The sequence below is a fragment of the Manis pentadactyla genome, chromosome 2 (genome assembly GCF_030020395.1).
Source record: "Manis pentadactyla isolate mManPen7 chromosome 2, mManPen7.hap1, whole genome shotgun sequence".
NCBI classification, from domain to species: domain Eukaryota; kingdom Metazoa; phylum Chordata; class Mammalia; order Pholidota; family Manidae; genus Manis; species Manis pentadactyla.
In genome coordinates this window covers 50,042,220-50,068,285 of record NC_080020.1, presented here as the reverse complement: position 1 = coordinate 50,068,285, position 26,066 = coordinate 50,042,220, and the positions used below count along the sequence as shown (strand labels likewise).

Below are 26,066 nucleotides of genomic sequence, written 5' to 3'. Positions count from 1 at the left end.
GCCAGCATGGGAGAACACATGTGGGGTCCAGGCTTCATGCTATGCACTTTCCCTTTCAAACTGACACAGGAGAGCCTGGAGATAAAAGCAATTTTAGTCAAAGCATTCAGAAACAACTGTCCAATATGTGTTGCTCAAACAGAAATGCTTAGCAAAAAAGTACCACAGAGCCAAGAAAAGGGAATCCAAATCAGAGCCACATCTGTCTGTGATTCAGGCAGCGTTATGTATGATTAGCCTTCTTACTGTACATTTTTTTCCCAGTTGAGGAAGAAGGAAGCAAGTGAGAAGAGAGAAAGTTAAGCTATGGTACTTCACCCTAATTTTCTAGTGTTTGTGTACTCTTACCTGCAAGAAGCTATAGGAAACTAGACTTTGTCTGCCAGTTAGATGTAGCCTTGCAGCTGAGTTCTGAGCAATAAAATGTAAACAGAAGTGATGAGTATCGCTTCAGGGCCTGGCTCATGAGCCCCAGTGTGTGATTCTCCATGCCCTTTGTCTTCTGGCCTGGCAAAATTGGTAGCCGTATGGCTCAGATGGGGAAGCCACAGGATGGAAGATGCCTGGATCCCTCAGCCATCACCCTCAGCAGAGCTGTCTGCTGGTCCTAGGTACCCTGTTCTGATTTTATGTGATTAGGAAAGGGAAACTTCTTTTGCATTTAGTTCACTGTTTATTTTTGGTTTGCTTATGAGAGCAGTAGTGTTACCTTAACCATTAAAGCAGATTAAAACCTAATAAAAGAAGCTAATAACTGTAGTACAATGGGAAAGTACAATGAAAATGTAGACCTGGAGAAGAGTGGGCAATGTTCAGGGAAAGTTTATGGAGGAGAAAGCCTGATGCTTCTGTTGTCACCTTTCTTAGAAAAATAAAACTTTGGTAAAGCCCACTTCCTTGTATTGCTCACTTTTGAAGAGAAGTCCCTTCTGGGTACAGCTGGTTGATGGGACTGGGTCACATGCCTCTGTTTTAGCTGCAAGGGAGGCTGGGAAATTTGTTTACAGGCTTCTATTTTGGGGAGGTAGGATTTGTAAGGTGAGATTTTTTCTCAACATAGAAGAGTTGTCAAAAGGCCTGGGCAGCAAGAAAGCATGACAAAGGTCTACACACTGGCACTGTGCTGGCTACTGGAGACACAGCAGTGAGCACGATAAATTGTAGTCCCTGCCTGTGGGGTTTTCATTTTGTTAAGTCTATAATACATGGCTTTTAATGGCAAAAAAAAGGGACTCATTAAAATGATTTAGTTTGTACTATGAAATGGAAACATACACAGATTACTCTATAATTTACTTGAATTTAATTGCATATAGGAAACTACAAATTATATACAGTGGGTTCAGATATGAATGTGCCAATTTCCTCTTATTAGGTATTGGTGAATTTAATCAGTGTGATTAGGAAAACGCTTTTTGTCTGAGACCACTTCAGATGATTCTCCCCTATGGTTCATGTTCTGATCTTGAGTCAGTCTGAGCCAATACTCTTTGTATAGTGCTGCATAGGTGGGGGCCACATGTCTTTGTATCAGAGCAGACAATTCTGTCACTATATATGCAGTGCTCACAGTTTATTTAAATGTAAAGCTGTATTGCAAGGGCAGTTTTGCTTTCCTTCAACACAGATGGCAGAATGCCTGTCCTCCCTCATCATGTTCTCTGTCCTGGCCCAGGAACATGTGGCAAGAAGACTGAGGTAGAGTTGGAAAGTGGATTGAATCATAGATGGCCTTCTGCTTCATGTGTGACACAGACAAGCATAAAGGTGGCCCTTCCCTTTTATATTTCACCACTGTATCCTCAGGACCTTGCCCGTGGCCTGTGACATGTCAGGCATTTAATATACATTTATTGAATGGATTGCTGAGTTATCTAGGGTTGTAGTACTATAAGTTTCACTTCTCAACTGGGAACAGCAACATGGAGATCAATTTTTTAATCAAAATTAATTATACACTTTAACTTTTTCTTTATGCAAAAGGGGAGCCTCATTTTCAAATAATAAAATACAATATTTCAGGGATAAGATGGTCCAAGGATACTTCATTTGAATTCATCATGCTGCATTAACAGATCCAAGCCCAGTTTCTGGCAGAGTCATATGATCAGCTTCGCCAAGCTCCATGTTAATCAGCATGATCAAAATGCTCTCACACTATCACCATAACAATTTTTGCTGAAGTGATGCTGAGGAACTCAGATCTTCTGCTAAGGAGCCAAGTCACTTGTTTAGCATCCACATAAATGGGCGCCAAAAAGAGAAGTGTGTTTTTTAATACAGTAGATTATTCCCATTACAGTTTATTAATCTGTCTTCATATCTGATTTTTCTGGATAAAAACCAATTAACTGAGGCAGTTAACTGGGATGACCTCACTGAAAATGCATCAAAAATGTGGTTCTAATAACCCTCTTCCTCTTGCCCTTTGAAGCATGATAGTCTGATGTTTTCAGGCGCACATTCAGCCTCCTGCCAGCCTCGCTTCACTCCCCTGCTAACCTCAAAAGAGTCTGTTGACTTTAGAGAGATGGCTGCGCTTTCTTTTCCTTAACATGGACACCATGACAGTTCTACTGTCCCTCACACTCACCAGGCTCTCTGGCGTTTCTGCATATAAGGAAACTAATGCCAGCGTCAGTGATGATCCCACCATCACAACTTCATCTGACTCTAATTACCTCCCAAAAGCCCCATCTTCAAAAGCCATCACATTGTGTGTGGGGTGGACAGGGCATAGGATTTCAATACATGAATGTGGTGAGGGGGACACAAACATTCAGTCCATAACAAACACTGAGCAGCTGCTCTGCAGGCCAGTAAGGAAACTGCCCAGCATCTCTTTAATACCAAAGGCCAGAACACTCCCTGGGTCTAGAGGTCTCTGCACACGCAGAACCAAAGGAGGCTACCATCTCTGCTTCTATCATCCTATGGGGCACTCGGAAGGAAGGGGAAAGGTATTTTCTTTTTTCTTTTTTTTTTAACAAGAATGTTTAGTGTTCAAAGCAGCAGAGCACAGTTTCTAAACATTTCCTTTGTCAGAAAAGCACAGGAAACAAGTGGCATTTTGACATGTTTATAAAATACATCACTGGGAAAACCCTGATCTCAAGAGAGAAAACTGGAACAGAAAGCCCACCAAACCCTGAGTCCTTGCTCTGCTGGGACTTGGCGGCTACATGCTGGAGCTTTAATGTGCCACCCAGGGTCGGCACCAGGGCCAGCAATTACTGAGCCTAGTCACCAAAGGCCCTATGCCACCTTCCCCATGAGTCAAGCCCCCTGTGAGAATAAAGCAAGCCAAAACATCCAGAACACTTCATGTACTAAAGACAGTAATAACAATCATGATACCTAACATTTATTCAAAGCCACTAGGAGCCAGGCACTGCTCTAAATATCTTACATGTATTATCTTATTTAGTCATACCCACAGACTATGAATGACTAACTCATTTTTTTCCATTTTTAGAAATGGACATTTTCTTCTCTGTAGGCTTAACTTTGTAGACATTGCTTGTTTGCACAGAATAGTGGTTAAGAGCTGGGGTTTTGTAGTCAGGTTGCTTGGTGTTAAATCAAGAATCACTATGACGAGCTGTGTGACTTCAAGCAAGTTATTTAACCTAAACTTCAGTTTCTTCATCTTCAAATTGGGGATAATAACATGTATAGAGGTGTTGTGAAAGTTAAATAAGATTAAAATATATAGAACATACTAGACAATCCCTGGCATATGATAAACTGACCCACAAATGTTAGCAATTATCTGGTCGTACCTCACAACCTTATAGTTATTTGGAATCCATTTTGGACAACATAGGGGACAAATATATGAGAGAAACATATACTCTCTCCCAGATTCTGAAAGGTACGTGTTAAAATTATTAATTCTTAAAAAACAAATCGCTGGCAACCTACCCAGTGGCTAAAATTTCATCAAGAGTTTTGTACTTAATAGTATCGTTTTCGTAAAGACAATGCAAATAGCCAGTTAGGTCAGGGCCAAAGTTATGTTTCTCTAAGTTTGGAATATTCCATCAGTAAGGCAAAGTCTTTGGTTGCTGGGTTTGAAAGACTTTGCTTCCCTATTCTTGGCCAAGTCTTATCTCCAGAGAACAAGTAGCCTTCCCCAAACTTGTGGCCAGCTCTGTGCCAAGACCTGCACAGCCCTGCAGTGGTGGGGCTGCCCTAACGCAGAGCAGGCACGATCTACTCGTGGGATCTGTGCTCCTGCCACTCTAGCCACTGCTGTTGCCTTCTTTTCCATCCTTCATTTGCCTGCTGGAGCCTCTCATCTTATCACAGGCAGATGGTACTGCAGAGTGCTTAGGGGATCCTGAGACCTGTATTAATAGCATCTTATGATATTGTCTGTATTTAGGAGTCAGTAATTTTTCATTGATGCAGATTGGCTAGAGAACATTACCTAATTTATTACCCTTTGTCACAAGAGAGAAAATACTCCTTTCAAAGCACTAGAGGCAGCTATATTTCTGAGTGTAAAAGTACCGCCCTGATAGAAAGAAACAGGGAGAATTTTTACAAATTGGCTGCCGGGTGTCAGCTTTCTCTGTCACTGCACATTTACTATTTCCAGATAATACTGACATCATCAGAAGCAGCAGTAAATCATTTAGTCCACAACAGAATCACTATATGAGTCTTTAGTCATTTATCAATGGCAATGCTTGGTACCAATTCAGAAACCCAACTCTCATAAGGACCTCTAACTTCCTCTGGCACAAATCATATTGCAAACACAGGCCAATTGAGAAATCAGTGTCTGTGGTCACAATGAAAATTGGGTGGGAAAGGATAGATTAATAAAGCCTACCTATCCTTCTGGGAAAAAAAAACAAAAAGAAAAGAGAAGAAATTCAAAGCACATGTCCTACTAAGAGAAGGCGAGTAATATTACCTCCCAAGTGGGAAAAGTCAGTTCTTCGGCCTTTGGCTATCTTCAGGAAGTGAGCCTATTAGTGTCTTATTTTGAATACATGTCACATGTGTCCTATTCAGAGGCAATGTACCAAATTTTAATGAAACACTGGAAATAGAGTGGAGGATGTATCTTGAAATGCAACTCTCTTACCCCCTTCCCCAGTACTGTTGATAGGTAACAAGAAAGAAAAAAAATGAAGAAATGCAGTTTTCTTATTAAAGTGTGCTTATTAACATCAATATCATTATTGGATATTTCTTAATGTCCCACTCTGCAAAAGTAAGTTCAACAGTCCTTGATGTATTTAAGCACAGGCTTGAGAAAACTTGATGGAAGGTAGCTTAGATACAGCTAATAGGACAGCTAGAATAAATAGCCTTTAAAAGTCTTCTCCAGATGGAGATTCTATTGTTTTGTTCACCAAATTTAATATAAAAAGCAAGTGTCTGCCCTTTGGCAGTTCATAATTTAGTTATGAAAGCACAGCTGAGGCAAGTATATTTAACTTAAAAAAACAATTAAAAATAATATTTAACAGCTCATTATCTTGGCTTGTCTGAACTAGATACATGAAGAAGATAAACAAGAGGGCTGATTCAGCGCTGAATTCAAAGTAGAGTTATGGGAAAGTGTTAAAATGAAAAGGCATCAGAGCAAAGTGTTAATTGAGTTTTAGTTGAACCTGAGGCTAGCTTGGGGTCGGGGGTCTAATGTCCATGGTCCACAAGGGTTGAGGATTTTTATAAGGATTTGTCTCTCTTGGTTAGATGGCAGAAACTGTATTTTTCTCTTACAAGGCATATTAATGGACTGTGTACTCAGTAAGCCCTTGGTAGTCACTAATTTTTAAATACCATACCATAAATGACAGACTGAATAGAGCTCATGCTATTCCAGGGCTGCTCTTCATGATGAGAAACAACACACACATCTATGACCATAGGGCTCGTCATATTTCATGGCTGAAAGTGAGCCTAATCAAAATGGAAAATGCCAAGCAGGAAAAATCCACAAACAGGAATATGAAAAATGGTTCTGATTCCAGCAAAATAGAATTATATTATCCTTCACTGCTGAGAAGTTATAGTTTTTCATTTGTTTTTTAATGTGGCAGATTCTATTAATTTTCTAATGTTAAACCAAGCTTGTGTTCAAGAGATGAACTGAATATAGTGGAAATATGTGATACCTTGTTTATATATTACTGATTTTGGCTTGGGAGTATTTTCTTTAGGATTTTTGCATTTCTGTTCAAAAGTAAAATTGGCTTAATTATTTACAACTGCCAAGATAAGGAAGCAATCTAAGTGTCCATCAATAGATGAATGGATAAAGAAGATGTGGTACATATACACAATGGAATATCATTCAGTCATAAAAAGAAAAGAAATCCTGTCATTTGCAACAACATGGGTGGATCTAGATGGTATTATGCTCAGTGAAATAAGCCAGGTAGAGAAAGACAAATACCATATGATTTCACTTATTTGTGGAATATAAAAACAAATCAAAACAGAATGAACAAAACAGCAGTAGACTCAGACACTGAGAAGTGACTGGTGGCTACCGCAGGAGAGGGGTTGGGGTCAGTGGGTGGGGAGAGTGAGGGAGATAAAAGGGCACAAAAATTCTCAATCATAATATAAGTTGGTCACAAGGACGGTAGTACACCATGGAGAATATAGCCAATGATTCTGTAACATCTTCCTATGTCGATAGTAACTGCACTAGTGGGGATGAGGATCTAATATTATGGGCAACTGCTGAACCATTGTGTTGTATATTTAAAACCGATATAAGATTGTATAACAATGATACTTCAATTTTTTTTTTTAAAGTAAAATTGGCCTATGATTTTTCTTTCTTACACTGTCCTACCTAGACTCCATGCTTGACTGAGCTGTCTGTTTGGCAATAAAACTTTCCCACTCAGCAATCAGTCCTTGTTCTCCAGTGGTCTTTATTTTTTTTCCTTAACAATTGTCTTATTCTCTTTTTTTACTTTGTCCTTGTCATGTTTTGGTATTACAGTTACATGTGAGCCTAGAGGTGGGAATTGTTGTTTAAATATTAAGTATGCTTTGTCAGTGAAGTTGTCTGAGCCTGGAGTATTCTTTGTGGAAAGACTTCTCAAGTTACTGTTTTAATTTCATTTGTAGTTATGGAACTATTCATATTTTATATTCCTTAATGAATCAGTTTCAGAAAGTTGCATTTTTCTGGAAATTTTCTTACTTCTAAGTTTTAAACTATATTGGCAGAAAGCTGTTCATATTATTTCCTTTTCATTCCTGTGTGCAGCATCTGTAGTGATATGTCCTTTTCACTCCTGGTATTGGTTGTAACAAACACTGACTTGGCCACAGTAGCCTGCCAACAACAATGTACACTTGGCTGGATGACAGCAGTCTTGACTCAGTTGTTATATATGCAAATCAGAGGTCCCTGGGTGCCCTACTCATGCTACATAAATGCCATACCTACATAGCATATGACCTTCAGCCAGCCTGGTGTGTAGCCAACTGACAAACCGAGATACTGCCAATCAGCAGTTGTCCGTGTCTTGTATCCCTAATACAAGACCAAGTCAGTTTGTGGTTTTCTTATTCCCCAAACCTCAACCTGGAGAGCCTACCTAGACTCCATGCTTGACTGAGCTGTCTGTTTGGCAATAAAACTTTCCACTCAGCAATCAGTCCTTGCTCTCCAGGGGTCTTTATTTTTTTTCCTTAACAATTGTCTTATTCTCTTTTTTTACTTTAGCATTCTTGCCAGAAAGTTATTAATTTCACAAAACTTTTTTAAAAACCATATTTAGTTTTCACTGTGCCTCTATAGTGTATGCTTGCATTGTATTTCATTAATTTTCATTTTTATCTTTATTAAATCCCTTTTTCTATTTTGTTTATTTACTGTTCTTTCTAAACTCTTGGAACAGATGCTTACCTCAGCTCTTTTTTTCTTTTCTAATATATGCACATAAAGCTATCAAATTTCCTCTGAGTACTGCATTTCAATTAATATTTTCATAATATTTCAATTCAAATTATTTTTGCATGTTCATAATTTTGTCATAGATCCATGGCCTACTTAAGAGTATGTCCCTTAGTGTATCACAGAGAAGGGACATAGTGGATCTCTGGCAACTTGCTACACTGATGGACAGTGACTGCATTGGGGTATGGGTGGGGACTTGATAATATGGGTAAATGTAGTGACCACATTGTTTTTTCATGTGAAACCTTCATAAGAGTGTATATCAATCACACCTTAATAAAAAATTTAAAAAAAAAGAGTATGTTCCTTAATTTCCTATCATACAGGGTTTGGGCAGTGTTACTGAATTATAGATTCATCACATTGTATTCCGAACAGTCTGTGTTATTTCAATGCTTTTAAATTTGTTGACTTGTTTTATGGCCCATATAGGATCAAATTCTACAAATGTCCTTTGAACACATGAAAAGAAAATATATCTTGCAGTTGTTGAATAGAGTAGGTTTATATGTCCATTATGTCAAGCTTATCAATTGAATTATTCAGATCTTACGGAGTCTTACTCATTTTTCTGTTTTTTGGTCTGCTTGTTGTAGTAATTAATGAGAAATATGCTAATGTTTTTCATAATGATTGTGGGTTGTTATATTTCTCTTGTAGGTGTCAATGTTTACTTTATGTGTTTTGAAGTTTTTTTATTGAGTACACACAAATTTAAAATAGTTACATCTTTCTGGTGAATTTAATCCTCCACTATTTTAAAAAGCCTATTTCTAGTAAAGCTTTTGTGATATAATAAAAAACATTTCTTGGTTTTTGCTCCCTGTTCCTGGCACAGAGTTCCTAAAATCCTTGGAATTTCCTGAGTGATAAAAGTGTCTTCTGTATACTAATGAGATGACTCAAGGAGAGTGGAGATTGGGGTTCTAGAGGCTGGAGGCTGAGTTCAATCATCAATGGCCAATCATTTAATCGGTCATGCCTACAATAATGAAACCTCGATAAAAGCCCCTTAGCAATGGGGTTCTGGAGCTCCCAAATCCGTGAGCACATCCATGTGCTGGGGAAGTGGCACACCCCAGCACCCTGGGGACAGAGGCTCCCATGCTTGGGGCCTCTCTGACCTCGCCCTGTACACCTCTTCACTTGGCTGTTCATTTGTACCCTTTATAATAAACTATAATTGTTTAAGTATAGTGCTTTCCTGAGTTCTGTGAGTCATTTTAGAAATCATCACAGCTTAGGTAGGGGAGGGTGTGGGAACCCCTGAATGACCAGGAAGAAGTATGGGCTGGGGACCCCATCTGCAGCTGATGTCTGAAGTGGGGACAGTCCTGTGGGATTAACCCCTTAACTTGTGGGGTCTACGCTAGTCCAGAAAGTTTGTGTCAAGAGTTGAATTGTAGAGCACCCAATTGGTGTCAGAGAATCAGAGAATTGGTATTGGAATGATGTATTTGGTGTCAGGGAAAAAAAACACACACAAAGCTTTTTAACATAAAGGCAATTTTGTTTCCTATTATTACGGTAACTCCAGATTTTTCTTTTGGTGAGGAAGGCTTAACATGCATTTTTCCATTATTGTACTTTCAATCTTTTCATTTGTTTTTTTATTTATCCCTTGTAAACAGCCTGTAAGCAGATTTTTTTATTAAGGTATCATTGATATATAATCTTATGCTCAGGTTTCACATGAGCAACATTGTGGTTATTACATTCCCTCCTATTATCAAGTCCCCACCACATACGCCATTACAGTCACTGTCCATCAGTGTAGTGAGATGCTATAGAGTCACTACTTGTCTTTTCTGTGCTATACTTCCTTCCCCATGCCCCACCCCGTATTATGTGTGTTAATCATAATATCCATTTTTTCCCCCTTATCCCTCCCTTCCCACCCATCCTCCCCAACCCCTTTCCCTTTGGTAATCACTAGTCCATTCTTGGATTCTGTGAGTCTGCTGCTGTTTTGTTCTTTCAGTTTTTGCTTTGTTCTTATGCTCCACATATGAGTGAAATCATTTGGTACTTGTCTTTCTCTGCCTGGCTTATTTCACTGAGCATAATGCCGTCTAGCTCCATCCATGTTGTTGCAAATGGTAGGATTTGTTTTCTACTTATGGCTGAATAATATTCCATTGTGTATATGTACCACATCTTCTCTATCCATTCATCTACTGATGGACTCTTAGGTTGCTTCCATATCTTGGCTATTGTAAATATAAACATAGGAGTACATATGTGTTTTTGAACCTGTGATCCTGTTTTCTTAGGGTAAATTCCTAAGAGTGGAATTCCTGGGTCAAATGGTATTTCTATTTTTAGTTTTTTGAGGAACCTCCATATTGCTTTCCACAATAGTTGAACTAATTTACATTCCCACCAGCAGTGTAGGAGGGTTCCCCTTTCTCCGCATCCTCGCCATCATTTGTTGTTTGTCTTTTGGATGTTGGCCATCCTTACTGGTGTGAGGTGATATCTCATTGTGGTTTTAATCTGCATTTCTCTGATGATTAGTGATGTGAAGCATCTTTTCATGTGCCTGTTGGTCATCTGAATTTCTTCTTTGGAGAAGTGTCAGTTCAGATCCTCTGCCCATTTTTTAATCGGGTTATTTGGGTAAGCAGATTTTTTAATGATCCATTCTTATATGATTTTTAACTGTAGAATTAGTCTATTTATGTGTAATTGAGTCTTAATATAATGATTAATCTTTCATCTTATTTTGTACTTCCTATATGTCTAGTTGCTTTATACTTCTTTCTCTTTTCTTGCCCTTAAAAATTTTTTTCTCATTCCATTTTTTTGAATCTATATGTTTGAGAGTTAAATGCTTTCTATTTTAGTGAATATGCTAGAAATTACAATATGCATCCTTAATTTACGAAAATCTAAAGTTCATCAGTATCTTCAACCATCCCTGGACAATATAAGGACCTTAGAAAGTTTGAAGTCTATTAATTCCACTCCCAATATGCTACTATTGTATATTTATTTTCCCTTAGAACTCCAAGACAGGGTAGTATTGTTTTATATTGCAAGTTTACCCACATATTTACCACTTTCTTTATTCTTCTCTCTCTTACAAATTAGAACCTCCATCTGGAACCACTTTCATTTTGCTTGAATATATCCTTTAGAATTTCTCTTAATGAACGTCTTCCTGAGGTTTGTGTTTGTCATTAAATGTCTATATTTCACAGTGACTCTTTAAAGATACTTTTGCTGGGTATGTGTGTTAGGTTGTCTGTTATTTTTTCTCAGTACACAGAGGACAAAGGAATGCACTGTCCACTGCCTTCCATTGTTCTTGAGAATCAGCTCTCAGCCTAAAGGTTGCTCCTTGGAAAGTAAGCTGCCTCTTAAAAAATACTTTCTAAATTTTCTGTGTCTTTTGTGTTCCACAGGCTCATTATATATATATATAATGTGTCCAATTACCTATTATGTTACTTGATATGTATATTTCTCTTTTTTTTTCCTGCTTAGGACTTATTGGGGTTCTGGAATCTGTTGGTTAGTATATTTAATTAGTTTTAAAAAATTATCAGCTATTACTTTGCTGCTTCTGTTTCATTCTTTCTTTCCTCTCCTTCTGAGAATTCAATTTTATGTTAAACTTTCCTGATTCTCAGCCCTTCTTTCATATTTTACATTTTACAGCTCTTTCTCCTGTGCCTTCTAAATAATGTCCTCTAACCTTTCTCCTATTTCACTAATCTCTCTTCATCTCTAATTTTTTGTTAATTTTAATTGTTTTTATTTCAATTATAACATTTCTAATTTCTAGATGTTCATTTGAATTTTTTTTCAAATCTGCTTAGTGTTTTGGTTTTCCTTTCTTAGCTTAGGTTTTCTTTCTGAACACAGTAAACATAATTACTCTATATTCTTAGTCTGATAATTCCAATAAGTGAAATCTTGGTACATTTGTTTTGTTTTTTTTGTTTGTTTGTTTTTATTTTGGTGTCATTACTCTACAATTACCTGAGGAACATTATGTTTATTAGACTCCTCCCATCACCAAGTTCCCCCCACATTCCTCATTGCAGTCATTGTCCATCAGCATAGTAAGATGTTGCAGAATCACTACTTGTCTTCTCTGTGTTGTACAGCCCTACCCATGCCCAACCCACCCACATTATACATGCTGATCATAATGTCCCCTTTCTTTCCACCCCCTTTTATCCCTCCCTTCCCACCCATCTTCCCCAGTCCTTTTCCCTTTGGTAACTGTTAGTCCATTCTTGGGTTCTGTGATTCCGCTGCTGTTTTGTTCCTTCAGTTTTTCCTTTGTTCTTATACTCCACAGATGAGTGAAATTTGGTACTTGTATTTCTCCACCTGGCTTATTTCACCGAGCATAATACCCTCTAGCTACATCCATGTTGTTGCAAATGGTAGAATTTGTTTTCTTCTTATGGCTGAGTAATATTCCATTGTGTATATATACCACATCTTCTTTATCCATTCATCCACTGATGGACACTTAGGTTGCTTCCATTTCTTGACTATTGTGAATAGTGCTGCAATAAACATCGGGTGCATTTGTCTATTTCAAACTGGGCTGCTGCTTTCTTAGGGTAAATTCCTAGAAGTGGGATTCCTGGGTCAAATGGTATTTCTATTTTGAGTTATTTGAGGAACCTCCATATTGCTTTCCACAATGGTTGAACTAATTTACATTCCTGCCAGCAGTGTAGGAGGGTTCCTCTTTCTCCACATCCTCGCCAACATTTGTTGTTGTTTGTCTTTTGATGGTGGTGATCCATACTAGTGTGAGGTGATATCTCTTTGTGGTTTTAATTTGCATTTCTCTGATGACTAGTGATGTGGAGCATCTTTTCATGTGTCTGTTGGCCATCTGAATTTCTTCTTTGGAGAACTGTGTTCAGCTCCTCTGACCACTTTTTTACCTGGATTATTTGCTTTTTGTTTGTTGAGGTGCGTGAGCTCTTTATATATTTTGGATGTCAACCCTTTACCAGATCTGTCATTTACTAATATATTCTCCCACACTGTAGGATGCCTTTTTGCTCTATTGATGGTGTCCTTTGCTGTACAGAAGCTTTTCAGTTTGATGTAGTCCTACTTGTTCATTTTTGCTTTTGTTTTCCTTGCCCAGGGAGATATGTTCATGAAGAAGTCGCTCATGTTTATGTCCAAGAGATTTTTGCCTTTGTTTATTTTCTAAAAGTTTTATGGTTTCATGACTTACATTCAGGTCTTTGATCCATTTCTAAATGAATTTTGTGTATGGGGTTAGACAATGATCCAGTTTCATTCTCTTACATGTAGCTGTCCAGTTTTGCCAACACCAGCTGTTGAAGAGACTGTCATTTCCCCATTGTAAGTCCATGGCCCCTTTATTGAATATTAGTTGACCATATATGTTTGGGTTAATATCTGGACTCTCTATTCTGTTCCACTGGTCTGTGGGTCTGTTCTTGTGCCAGTACCAAATTGTCTTGATTACTGTGGTTTTGTAGTAGAGCTTGAATTTGGGAAGCGAGAGCCCCCCTGCTTTATTCTTCCTTCTCAGGATTGCTTTGGCTATTCAGGGTCTTTTGTGGTTCCATATGAATTTTAAAACTATTTCTTCCAGTTCATTGAAGAATGCTGTTGGTATTTTGATAGGCATTGCATTGAATCTGTAGATTGCTTTAGGCAGGATGGCCATTTTGACTACATTAATTCTTCCTAGCCAAGAGCATGGAATGAGTTTCCATTTGTTAGTGCCCTCTTTAATTTCTCTTAAAGAGTGTCTTGTAGTTTTCAGGGTATAAGTCTTTCACGTCCTTGGTTCAGTTTATTCCTAGGTATTTTATTCTTTTTGAGCAATTGTGAATGGAATTGTTTTCCTGATTTTTCTTTCTGCTAGTTCATCGTTAGTGTATAGGAAAGCAACAGATTTCTGTGTATTAATTTTGTATCCTGCAACTTTGCTGAATTCAGATATTAGTTCTAGTAGTTTTGGAGTGGAGTCTTTAGGGTTTTCTTAATGTACAATATCATGTCATCTGCAAATAGTGACAGTTTGACTTCTTCTTTACCAATCTGGATGCCTTGTATTTCTTTGTTTTGTCTGATTGCCATGGCTAGGATATTTTTTTTATGTTAATTCTTGCTCATGGTTTGTAATTTCCTTATACACTTAGCAGTTTTAGATACTGAGTTGCCCGTATTCCATGGAAAATTATTTGTGGATATTCTTTTAGAATTGGTTCACTCATCTCCAAGGCATTTGCCCTTAGAATACTCTGGACAGTATCTGGGTGGTGTATTTCTGGTTTAACCTTATGCAGAAGGTAGAGCCCTCTAGTTTTCTAGTTTGGGGGAAAAGAGTATAACTTTTTGTTGCTGTTGAGGAATCATTGATATACAATCTTACATTGGTTTCAAGTATAACCACAGTGGTTCACCAGTCACCCATATTATTAAGTCCTCACCCCCACTATATAGTTACAAAATAGGGTGTATCTTATTGATTCTCCACCTGAGCAGTCTGTCTTCTGTTCCCAGGGCCCACAAGGTCATGTCATCCAAAGTTCAAGTTTTACAAGCTTCAGACAATAAATACTATCCAAGTTTTACCAGCTTCAGACAATAAATAATCTCAAGGTAAAAAGTGGTTTGCTGCTCCAAGTTTCCTCATTCACTTAGATTTTAGACTCATAAATCTTTACTATTTCTCTAGATATTCAGTGTGTTAAAGGAGGACTTAAAATATAGTTATTTTTGCTTTTAAAAATGTTTTCAGCTAGAAGAAAGTCCTGATATCTAATCATGTTACTTGATTAGTAACTTTTGTTCTTTAAATTATATTCTTTCAATTTAAATTTTTTTTCATTATGACTATGTAAATTTTGGATACTTATAGGTCCTTTCTATCAAGAAACTCACATCCTTCAGTTTCAGAAGGCAATTTCATGGGCCATTTTGTTGATGATTTCTTCCCTTCTTTTTTCTTCATTTGCTCTCTCTAGGACCCTATTACTTGAGTGACAGACATGTTGCACCAGCCCTTTAATTTTCTTATTTTCTCTCCTATCTTACATTTCTTTGACTTTTGCTCCTCTTCTTGGAAGACAGTTTCAGCTTTATTTCTCATTCTTTTTGTTGAGTTTATAATTTATGCTCTAGTTTTTCTAGAGTAGGTTTTTTAAAATGTTTTTTTTAATCCTATTCCTTTTTTTGGAGGATACAATACTTTCTCCTGTTTTTCACAGTATGTAAAGAGGGAATATTTTGAGTATTCTCCTTACAGAATCTCTGTGCCCTTTAGTTAGAGTGTTTTTACTTCTTTGGTCTCTTTCATATTAGAGGAATTCCTCAGATGTCTGGTACTCCTTGGTTATTTTCCCTGTGGACCATATAACCTCTTCCACCTCTAAAATCTCAGTTCACCATTCCCAAAATCATGGTAGCCTACTGGGCCTAGTTTAGGAAACCATGTCTCTGCCACACTAGGTGCTTGGGAACTTGATCAGACTAGGTGTAGGCAGAAGTGAAACCCACAAAGTGTTTCCCATGAGCCCCACCTCCTCTTTCTTCCCAGGTTTCTTCCACAACTCTAATTCTCCATCATCCTACCTCTGTGCTTTAGGATCTCTCCCTCAGCTTTTCCTCATTAGAATCACTTCAAGTAAAATATCAGATCATTTTACTAATACACAATGTGAATGACTATTAAGCCTATGTATGTTCTCTGGTGTTTTAAAAAATAAGGACAAAGGTGTTTCTTGGGGATAAACCAAAGGAACAGACTCAAGTGGTATAATCTAGTCAACACCAAGCAAATCAGCAGCAAGGTATAAGAAAATAGAAAAGTCCCTTAATAAAAACAAACCTTTTATTCTGCAAAGCTGGTAATGGAGAGAGAATCTCCGCAATGGAAAGTGTAGCAGAGCCTCATAATCCCTACTACTGTCCACCTTCCCCTTTAGGATTTCCCTCTTGTTATTCCTGCTACCATTCCCAGGCCATAAAGAGGCAGAGCTGTTTTTTGGCATTGTAGCCCAAGAACAGACAACTATTCTTCCTTAATATCCCAAACAGAGCAAGGTGGCAACATTCATATAAGATTTATAAACATCTAAAGAGAAGTTAACATAGAAGTGGCAAGAACTAGATAATTAGGCATAGCAGAGGTGACCCACAGAGTACTGTCTGTGGATCCTAGCCCTATCCATCTTAATTCCCAGTGCCACCCTATATTATCCTAGTTCAAGAGCATATCCCTATTCAAGAGCATAAGACAAGACAGTCCAGTTCCTCTTATTCCAAAAGCAAGATATGAAAGCTCAGAAAGAAGCCATCTCCTCCTCTGCTGACTTAAGGTCTCTCTTCTGGCAGAAGCTCTAGACTGGTGGACTATAGACTATGTCTGGTCCACAGATATATTTTGTAAGTTCCGCTCTACTTAAAAATCATTTTTTTTAAATTTAACCATCAGCATTGAAAACTTGGAGAGATCATATTTAATAAAGCAAAAACAGTTGAAAACACATACACACACACACACATGAACACACAAGATCTAGAAACATGGGGCCCTATTCGCATATGACAATATTTGGCTATAGTTGGGCTATAGTTGAGTATTGGCTGTCCCTTTGCAAATAGGTATGTGCCTTCCAATTTGCTGGAACCTCCACCTGGTCAACTTCATTTATTTACGTAGTCTACCTGTCCTCAGTAAGCGTTTGCAACCTTCCGATCCACAGTTCTGTGTCTGAGGACTTACTCTTCCCCATGTGATGGACTGGGAGGAACCATCAGCAAACACCTTCCCCTTCAGAGGACACGCCACCCATCTCAAGGTTGTGGCCTTGCAAACCTAAGTGTGTATCATGCTGCAGTCCCAACAGTCATGCAAGCCATACATTTACAATGGGGTGCTTTCTTTATAAGGCAGCCTTTTCCCCAAAAGCCAGTACCTTCCAGTGACAATTTTGGAGATAGGTGACATCTAAGTACAATGTTGACATAAACATGGCAAGATGATGGTATGGCATGTTAATGTTTACATCCCTGAGATTCTGGGCCTAGTTACTGTTATTCAAAAGAGATACATTATGTGAAATATCTTTGAAGGATAATATAACGAGGAAAAGGGCAAAGGTAAAATGCTAGAAAATATGTATGAGCATTTGAGTCTCTTGATATTGGTACTAAAACAACTGAAATAGGTGAGGTTGGTAACTATATTTACTGTTTGGGAGTCGAGGGTGGCATTTTCACACCTTAATCTCTACATGGAAAGTCCTAACAAGAAAAAGATACATCTAAAAAATTACATCTTGGAGACCGGATTCTAAGTTTTTGTTAATATAGCAAGAGAAAAGTAGGGAAGAACAGCTGTGAGATAGCAGAAAAATGATTAAACCAGAAGCCAGGAGGATTCCAGTCTAGTAGCAGCCATGCCGTCATCTAAGTCTATGACCTGAGAATTATTATTATTTAACCCTCCAGCTCTCGTTTCTTCATCTATACCATCTAGAGGGTGAAACTAGGTGATATTTAGCAGACCCTCTAGGCTGTAATCTTGTAATTCCAGGGCAAAATTTTATCAAAGTACTCCAAGTCAGAGATATCAAAGAAAACACTATAAATACCAAGACAGAAATCTGACATGGTCATTTTTTTTGCATTAAAATTAATCTAGAACTGACTGATATGCATCCATAAAATGAGAGCTAATTCAATACACAAGGTATAAGATTAAATTCTGCTTCAACTAGAAGCAAAAATGTTTTTCTTGTAGATAACAAACTTAAATGGATCAACTGGAAACCATACAAAACCCTTCCAAAACAACCATAAAGATTTAACTGATTCAAACAGTCATCTATTATTTACGCCCTTTCATTTACACCCTCTAAAGACCGTGCAGTAGTTTTACAAGAGATAAAACAGGAAGTAAAATAAGCCTTCCTGAGCCTTTTGTGATTATAAAGCTGAGTGACCGATTCTCTACAATGAACAATGGACAATGAACAAGTCTGGCCAAACTAAACACTTTGTGTGAGCAGACTGAATCTTTATCTCAGCCAAGTAATCATTTCTAGTCCATGAAAAATATCTAAAATCATGCCAAATTGTATCACTGCCACTGAAATTGGAACAGCTCCAACATCCCATAAAAACAGCGACACTTAATGAATTGCTTTAGTTAGATCACGCTGGAGAGAAAAAAAAAGATGAATGCCATTGTGTATTGAGTTAGCTCTCATTTTATGGATGCATACGAGTTATCTTTTTTTACTGTGTTATATGTCAATCAAAAGGTACAATCAACACAGTTAATCACTGGCTCCCTTTATGCCAGGGTTACCACCCGAAATAAGCACACGTGGTTTCCCTTTTATGCTGACTAACCTGAAGGGAGGAATGCCATTGGGAAGTGAGCTAAAACATATTCGAAAGGAGCAGCACCAAATAGCTTGAAACACCAATAAAAGTCAAAATCAAGAGACAGAACCAGTTTGCACTACTTGAGACATTATTTTACAACAATGTAAATGACTTCCCAAGAGCATATTGATGCACATGAGGTTAATAATCTACAAAAGAAAATGAAAATATTTCCTATCTCAAGAAATACCTGAGAATCCAGTGATCTCACACATGCCTGCTTAAAAGTTTAAAAAAGAAATATATTGCACTTTTTTCCTCTTACATCGTCCTTTAGTTTTTTCTTCTGTCTGCAGTGGCTGCAGAAAGGAGAGATGATAGCCAATGCACATAAACAGAATTTAACATTTTAAATGCAGAATTTAAAGTTCAGACTAAGAAAAGCCAAATACAAAGAACTGAAGTTCAAATATATCCAACATAGAAAATTTTCATTCTGACAGATAGATAGCCTGCATCTGAATCTTGATAATTCTCACTGTCTCCAATAATGTCTGTCATTTGTTATCTTTGGTTTCACTAGCTGTTTTATCTTATGTTTTAATATGTAGGTTCAATTATCTGAGAACCCTCAAATAACCAATAAGGACATAACTTGGGGAGGGCATGCACAGTATCCTATCCCATTCCCTTGTTCAGAAGATCTCTTGGCCTCTTCACGGCAGATGACATGACTTCTCAGGTTAAACCTCAACAGATTTTCTATTTGATTGTTTCATATTTTCCTTGGGTTAGGAAAAAGGAAACCTTTTCATTTTAGTAGATGCCGCTGATCTGCAGGTTATTACAGCTGTGAGATATATTAAGTACACTATTATGTTATATCTTTAATTATGCTCATAATTTGAAAGCAAGATTTGCCATATATAAACTGCTGCTAGATGATCAAGATTTTCCTGCATTAATATGTTTTCAGCTGAAGGATCACTTCCCTGTACATGCAGAACTGTGGTTCTTTTTCTTCTTTTAAAAATATCGAAGTCATTGCAATAGTAGCCATTCTGGAAAACATCTTTCCTGGTGATCTTTATAGTGTTTGGGCGGCCTTAGGTCTTCTTTACTCCTTGACCTGCTGGGCTCTGTAAGTTACTACCTGCAGCAGAGCAGTTGTCACCTTAAGCATCAAGAGCCCTCGATACCCCAAGATAACAAGTTAGAGAGAAAGAAGCCCAAGGTTTACACTTCATAATTCTCAGGTCATAATAATAGTAATTCTTGGGTCATACTCTGGGAGCTCAAGAGTAAAGAGCTCTAAAAATAAAGAGATTCTTTAACTGTGCTTCTCTTAGGGGTACTTCTTCCCCCAAACTACTCCAAAGGCAGAGAGAAGTCAAAGAAGCCTTGGGGGACAGACTGAGATACATTCAGGCCAGAGATTTCTTTGAGGTCTCATGTTTTATATTGAAAATTCATTTGAATGTTGAGTTCTATTCCACATATATCAGAATTTGCTTTAACACAATTTTTTAAAAAATTTGCCAAGACCAATCCAAATGGAACAATATTCGCATTATAGGGGTACCAGAAGAAGAAGAAGAGAAAAAAGGGATAGAAAGTGTCTTTGAAGAAATAATTGCTGAAAACTTCCCCAAACTGGGGTTGGAAATAGTCTTTCAGACCATGGAAGCCCACAGAACTCCCAACACAAGGGACCCAAGGAGGAGGACAACACCAAGACACATAATAATTAAAATGGCAAAGATCAAAGACAAGGACAGAGTATTAAAGGCAGCCAGAGAGAGAAAAAAGGTCACCTACAAAGGAAAACCCATCAGGCTATCATTAGACTTCTCAACAGAAACCTTACAGGCCAGAAGAGAATGGCATGTTATATTTAATGCAATGAAACAGAAGGGCCTTGAACCAAGAATACTGTATCCAGCATGATTATCATTTAAATATGAAGGAGGGATTAAACAATTCCCAGACAAACAAAAGTTGAGGGAATTTGCCTCCCACAAACCATTTCTACAGGATATTTTAAAGGGACTGCTCTAGATGGAAGCACTCCTAAGGCTAAATAGATGTCAACAGAGAAAATAAAATCACACCAAAGAAAGCAGACCAACCAAATACTAATTAAAGGCAAAAAATAAAATCAACTACTCACAAAAGCAGTCAAAGGAAACACAAAAGAGTACAGAATAAAACACCTAACATATAAAGAATGGAGGAGGAGGAATAAGAAGGGAGAGAAATAAAGAATCATCAGACTGTGTTTATAATAGCTTAATAAGAGAGTTAAGTTAGATGGCTAGACAGTAAAGAAGCTACCCTTGAACCCTGGGTAACCACGAATCTAAAGCCTGCAATGGCAATAAGTACATAGCTTGCAATAATCACCCTAAGTGTAAATGGACTGAATGCACCAATCAAAAGACACAGAGGAACAGAATGGATAAAAAAGCAAGATACATCTATATGCTGCTTACAAGAGACTCACCTCAAACCCAAAGACATACACAGACTAAAAGTCAAAGGATAGAAAAAAATATTTCATGCAAACAATAGGGAAAAAAAGCAGGTATTGCAGCACTTGTATCAGACAAAATAGACTTCAAAACAAAGAAAGTAATAAGAGATAAAGAAGGACATTACATAATGATAAAGGGGTCAGTCCAATAAGAGGATATAACCATTATAAATATATATGCACCCAATAGAGGAGCACCAACATATGCGAAACAAATACTGACAGAATTAAAGGAGGAAATAGAATGCAATGCATTCATTCTAGGAGACTTCAACACACCATTCACTCCAAAGGACAGATCCACCAGACAGAAAATAAGTAAGGACACAGAGGCACTGAACAACACACTAGAACAGATGGACTTAACAGACATCTACAGAACTCTACACCCAAAAGCAGCAGGATACACATTCTTCTCAAGTGCACATGGAACATTTTCCAGAATAGACCACATACTAGGCCACAAAAAGAGCCTCAGTAAATTCAAAAAGATTGAAATTCTACCAACAAACGTCTCAGACCACAAAGGCATAAAACTAGAAATAAATTGTACAAAGAAAACAAAAAGGCTCACAAAAACATGGAGGCTTAACAACATGCTCCTAAATAATCAATGGATCAATGACCAAATTAAAACAGAGGTCAAGCAATATATGGAGACAAATGACAACAACAGCATAAAGCCCCAACTTCTGTGGGATGCAACAAAGGCAGTTCTAAGAGGAAAGTATATACAATCCAGGCCTATTTAAAGAAGGAAGAACAATCCCAAATGAATAGTCTAAAGTCATAATTATTGAAACTGGAAAAAGAAGAACAAATGAGGCCCAAGGTCAGCAGAAGGAGGGACATAATAAAGATCAGAGAAGAAATAAATAAAATTGAGAAGAATAAAACAATAGAAAAAAATCAATGAAACCAAGAGCTGGTTCTTTGAGAAAATAAACAAAATAGATAAGCCCCTAGCCAGACTTATTAAGAGGAAAAGAGAATCTATACACATCAACTGAATCAGAAATAAGAAAGGAAAAATCACAACAGACCCCACAGAAATACAAAACATTTTAGAGAATACTATGAAAATTTATATGCTAACAAGCTGGTAAACCTAGAAGAAATGGACAACTTCCTAGAAAAATACAACCTTCCAAGACTAACCAAGGAAGAAACAGAAAATCTAAACAGACCAATTACGAGCAAAGAAATTGCATCAGTAATCAAAAAGTACCCAAGAACAAAACCCCTGGGCCAGATGGATTCACCACTGAATTTTACCAGACATATAGAGAAGACATAGTACCCATTCTCCTTAAAGTTTTCCAAAAATAGAAGAGGAGGGAATACTTCCAAACTCAATCTATGAAGCCAGCATCACCCTAATACCAAAACCAGGCAAAGACACCACAAAAAAAGAAAATTACAGATCAATATCCCTGATGAACATATATGCAAAAATACTCAACAAAATAGTAGCAAACCCAATTCAAAAATACATGAAGAGGATCATACACCATGATCAAGTGGGATTCACCTCAGGGATGCAAGGATGGTACAACATTCGAAAATCCATCAACATCATCCACGACATCAACAAAAAGAAGGACAAAAAACCACATGATCATTTTCATAGATGCTGAAAAAGCATTTGACAAAATTCAACATCCATTCATGATAAAAACTTTCAACAAAATGAGTATAGAGGGCAAGTACCTCAATGTAATAAGGCCATATACAACAAACCCACAGCCAACATTATACTTAACAGCAAGAAGCTGAAAGTTTTTCCTCTAAGATTGGGAACAAGACAGGGAGGCCCACTCTCCCCACTGTTATTCAACATAGTACTGGAGGTCCCAGCCACAGCAATCAGACAAAACAAAGAAATACAAGGCATCCAGATTGGTACAGAAGAAGCTGAACTGCCACTATTTGCAGATGACATGATATTGGACATTAAAAAAACCCTAAAGACTCCACTCCAAAACTACTAGAACTAATATCTGAATTCAGCAAAGTTGCAGGATACAAAATTAATACACAGAAATCTGTTGCTTTCCTATACACTAACGATGAACTAGCAGAAAGAAAAATCAGGAAAACAATTCCATTCACAATTGCATCGAAAAGAATAAAATACCTAGGAATAAACCTAACCAAGGAAGTGAAAGACCTATACCCTGAAAACTACAACAAGACACTCTTAAGAGAAATTAAAGAGGACACTAACAAATGGAAACTCATTCCATGCTCTTGGTTAGGAAGAATTAATACAGTCAAAATGGCCATCCTGCCTAAAGCAATCTACAGATTCAATGCAATGTCTATTAAAATACCAACAACATTCTTCAACGAACTGGAACAAATAGTTTTAAAATTCATATGGAACCACCAAAGACCCTGAATAGCCAAAGCAATCCTGAGAAGGAAGAATAAAGCAGGGGGGCTCTCGCTTCCCAAATTCAAGCTCTACTACAAAACCACAGTAATCAAGACAATTTGGTACTGGCACAAGAACAGACCCATAGACCAGCAGAACAGAATAGAGAGTCCAGATATTAACACAAACATATATAGTCGATTAATATATGATAAAGGAGCCATGGACATACAATGGGGAAATGACAGCCTCTTCAACAACTGGTGTTGGCAAAAATGGACAGCTACATGTAAGAGAATGAAACTGGATCATTGTCTAACCCCATACACAAAAGTAAATTTGAAATGGATCAAAGACCTGAATGTAATGAATGTAAGCCATGAAACCATAAAACTCTTGGAAAAAAACATAGGCAAAAATCTCTTGGACATAAACTTGAGCGACTTTTTCATTAACATATCTCCCTGGGCAAGGGAAACAACAGCAAAAATGAACAACTGGGACTATATCAAACTGAAAAGTTTCTGTACAGCAAAGCACACCACCAATAGAACAAAAAGGCATCCTACAGTATAGGAGAACATATTCATAAGTGACAGATCCAATAAAGGGCTGACATCCAAAATATATAAAGAGCTCACACACCTCAACAAACAAAAAGCAAATAATCCAATTAAAATATGGGCAGAGGAGCTGAATAGACAGTTCTCTAAAGAAGAAATTCAGATGGCCAACATGCACATGAAAAGATGCTCCACATAGCTTGTCATCAGAGAAATGCAAATTAAAACCACAATGAGAAATCACCTCACACCAGTAAGGATGGCTACCATCCAAAAGACAGACAACAACAAATGTTGGCGAGGTTGTGGAGAAAGGGGAACTCTCCTACACTGCTGGTGGGAATGTAAATTAGTTCAACCACTGTGGAAAGCAGTATGGAGATTTCTCAAAAAACTCAAAATAAAAATACCATTTGACTCAGGATTCCACTCCTAGGAATTTACCCTAAGAATGCAGCAGCCCAGTTTCAAAAAGACATATGCACCCCTATGTTTATCACAGCACTGTTTACAATAGCCAAGAAATGGATGTAAGTGTCCATCAGTAGATGTATGGATAAAGAAGACATGGTACATATACACAATGGAATATTATTCAACCATAAGAAGAAAATAAATCCTACCATTTGCAACAACATGGATGGAGCTAGAGGGTATTATGCTCAGTGAAATAAGCCAGGCGGACAAATACAAGTATCAAATGATTTCACTCATCTATGGAGTATAAGAATAAGGAAAAAACTGAAGGAGCAAAACAGCAGCAGACTCACAGAACCCAAGAATGGACTAACAGTTACCAAAGGGAAAGGGACTGGGGAATATGGGTGGGAAGGGAGGGATAAGGGGGGGAAGAATAAAGGGGGCATTACGATTAGCATGCATAATGTGGGGGTGGGGGCACGTGGAAGGATGTACAGCATGGAGAGGAAAGGTAGTGATTCTACAGCATCTTACTACGCTAATGGACAGTGACTGCAATGGGATTTGTGGTGGGGACTTGGTGATGGGGGGAGTCTAGTAAACATAATGTTCCTCACGTAATTGTAGATTAATGATACCAAAATAAAAAATAAAAAATAAAAAAAACTTACCAAGCTTCAATTTAAAAAAACTTATCAAGTTATATAACTTTTCCTCCAAATAACCAATCATACCAATGTTTGAGAAGCATATTTGTTTTGGGGGTTTTTAGTAACCCTCCCATCCCCAACAACTTCTGCAGGGTCCCCAGTTACTCACACAACTCAATATGAGGCACAGGAGCATTTAATTTAATTATAGGTTTAATACTTTCTAACAAACACTTCTCCAACTCATCACCACCTAGGTGCTTCCTTATTTCTACATTCTTCCAGTTCTTTCTAGTTCACTAAGATCAGCTTGGGCTTTATTTTTCCCAAAAGTCTTCTCTGATATCTCTGTCCAACAATGATTACCCTTTCCCATTTTCTTCAGCACTTCTTATTTGGCTCACATAAAGAATTTTTCACTTGATCACACATAATCCTGTACTAGTTCTATTTATGTGTTTTATCTTTTTTCCAGCTTTATTTAGATATTATTGACACACAGCATGTGTAAGTTTAACATGTGTTAAGTGATAATTTGATGAGCATGTATTTCACGAAAATGATTACCATAATAAGTTTAGTTAACACCTATCTCCTCACATAACTGCCATTTTAGTGTGTGGTGATGACATTTAAGATCTACTCTCTTTAAACCTCTCAAGTATATAATACAGTATAGTTAACTATAGTCACTACGCTGTGCACTAGATCTCTAAAATTTACTCATCTTATAGCTGAAGTTTGTCACCTTTGACCAACATCTCCCCATTTCCCCTGACCCCCAGCCCCTGGCAACCACCATTCTACTCTACTTCTTTGAGTTCAGCATTTCTAGATTCCACGTATAAGTCAGAATATACAGTATCTGTCTTTCTCTGTCTGAGTTATTTCCCTTATCATAATGCCCTCACGGTTCATACATGTTGCAAATAGCAAGATTTTCTTCTTTCTCATGGCTGAATATTATTCCATTGCATATATACACCACATCTTCTTTATCCTTTTATCCACCAATGGACACTTAGGTTTTCCCACATCTTGTCTATTGTCAATTACACTGCTATGAACATGGGAGTGCAATTATCTCTTTGATATAGTAATTTGATTTCCTTAAGAAAAAGTGAGATTTCTGGGCCATATGGTAATTCTATTTTTATTTTCTTGAGAAACCTCCATGCTGTCTTCCATAGTATCTGCACCAATTTACATACCCACTAATAAT

The 26,066-nt window shown here is 37.5% G+C and overlaps 1 protein-coding gene across 1 annotated transcript in view; it reads right to left on the bottom strand.

Annotated features, from left to right (window-relative positions):
• Window positions 1-26,066, bottom strand: part of MCC (MCC regulator of WNT signaling pathway) — a 407,995-nt gene that overhangs the window by 290,333 nt on the left and 91,596 nt on the right. The gene's annotated exons all lie outside the window — the stretch shown is intronic.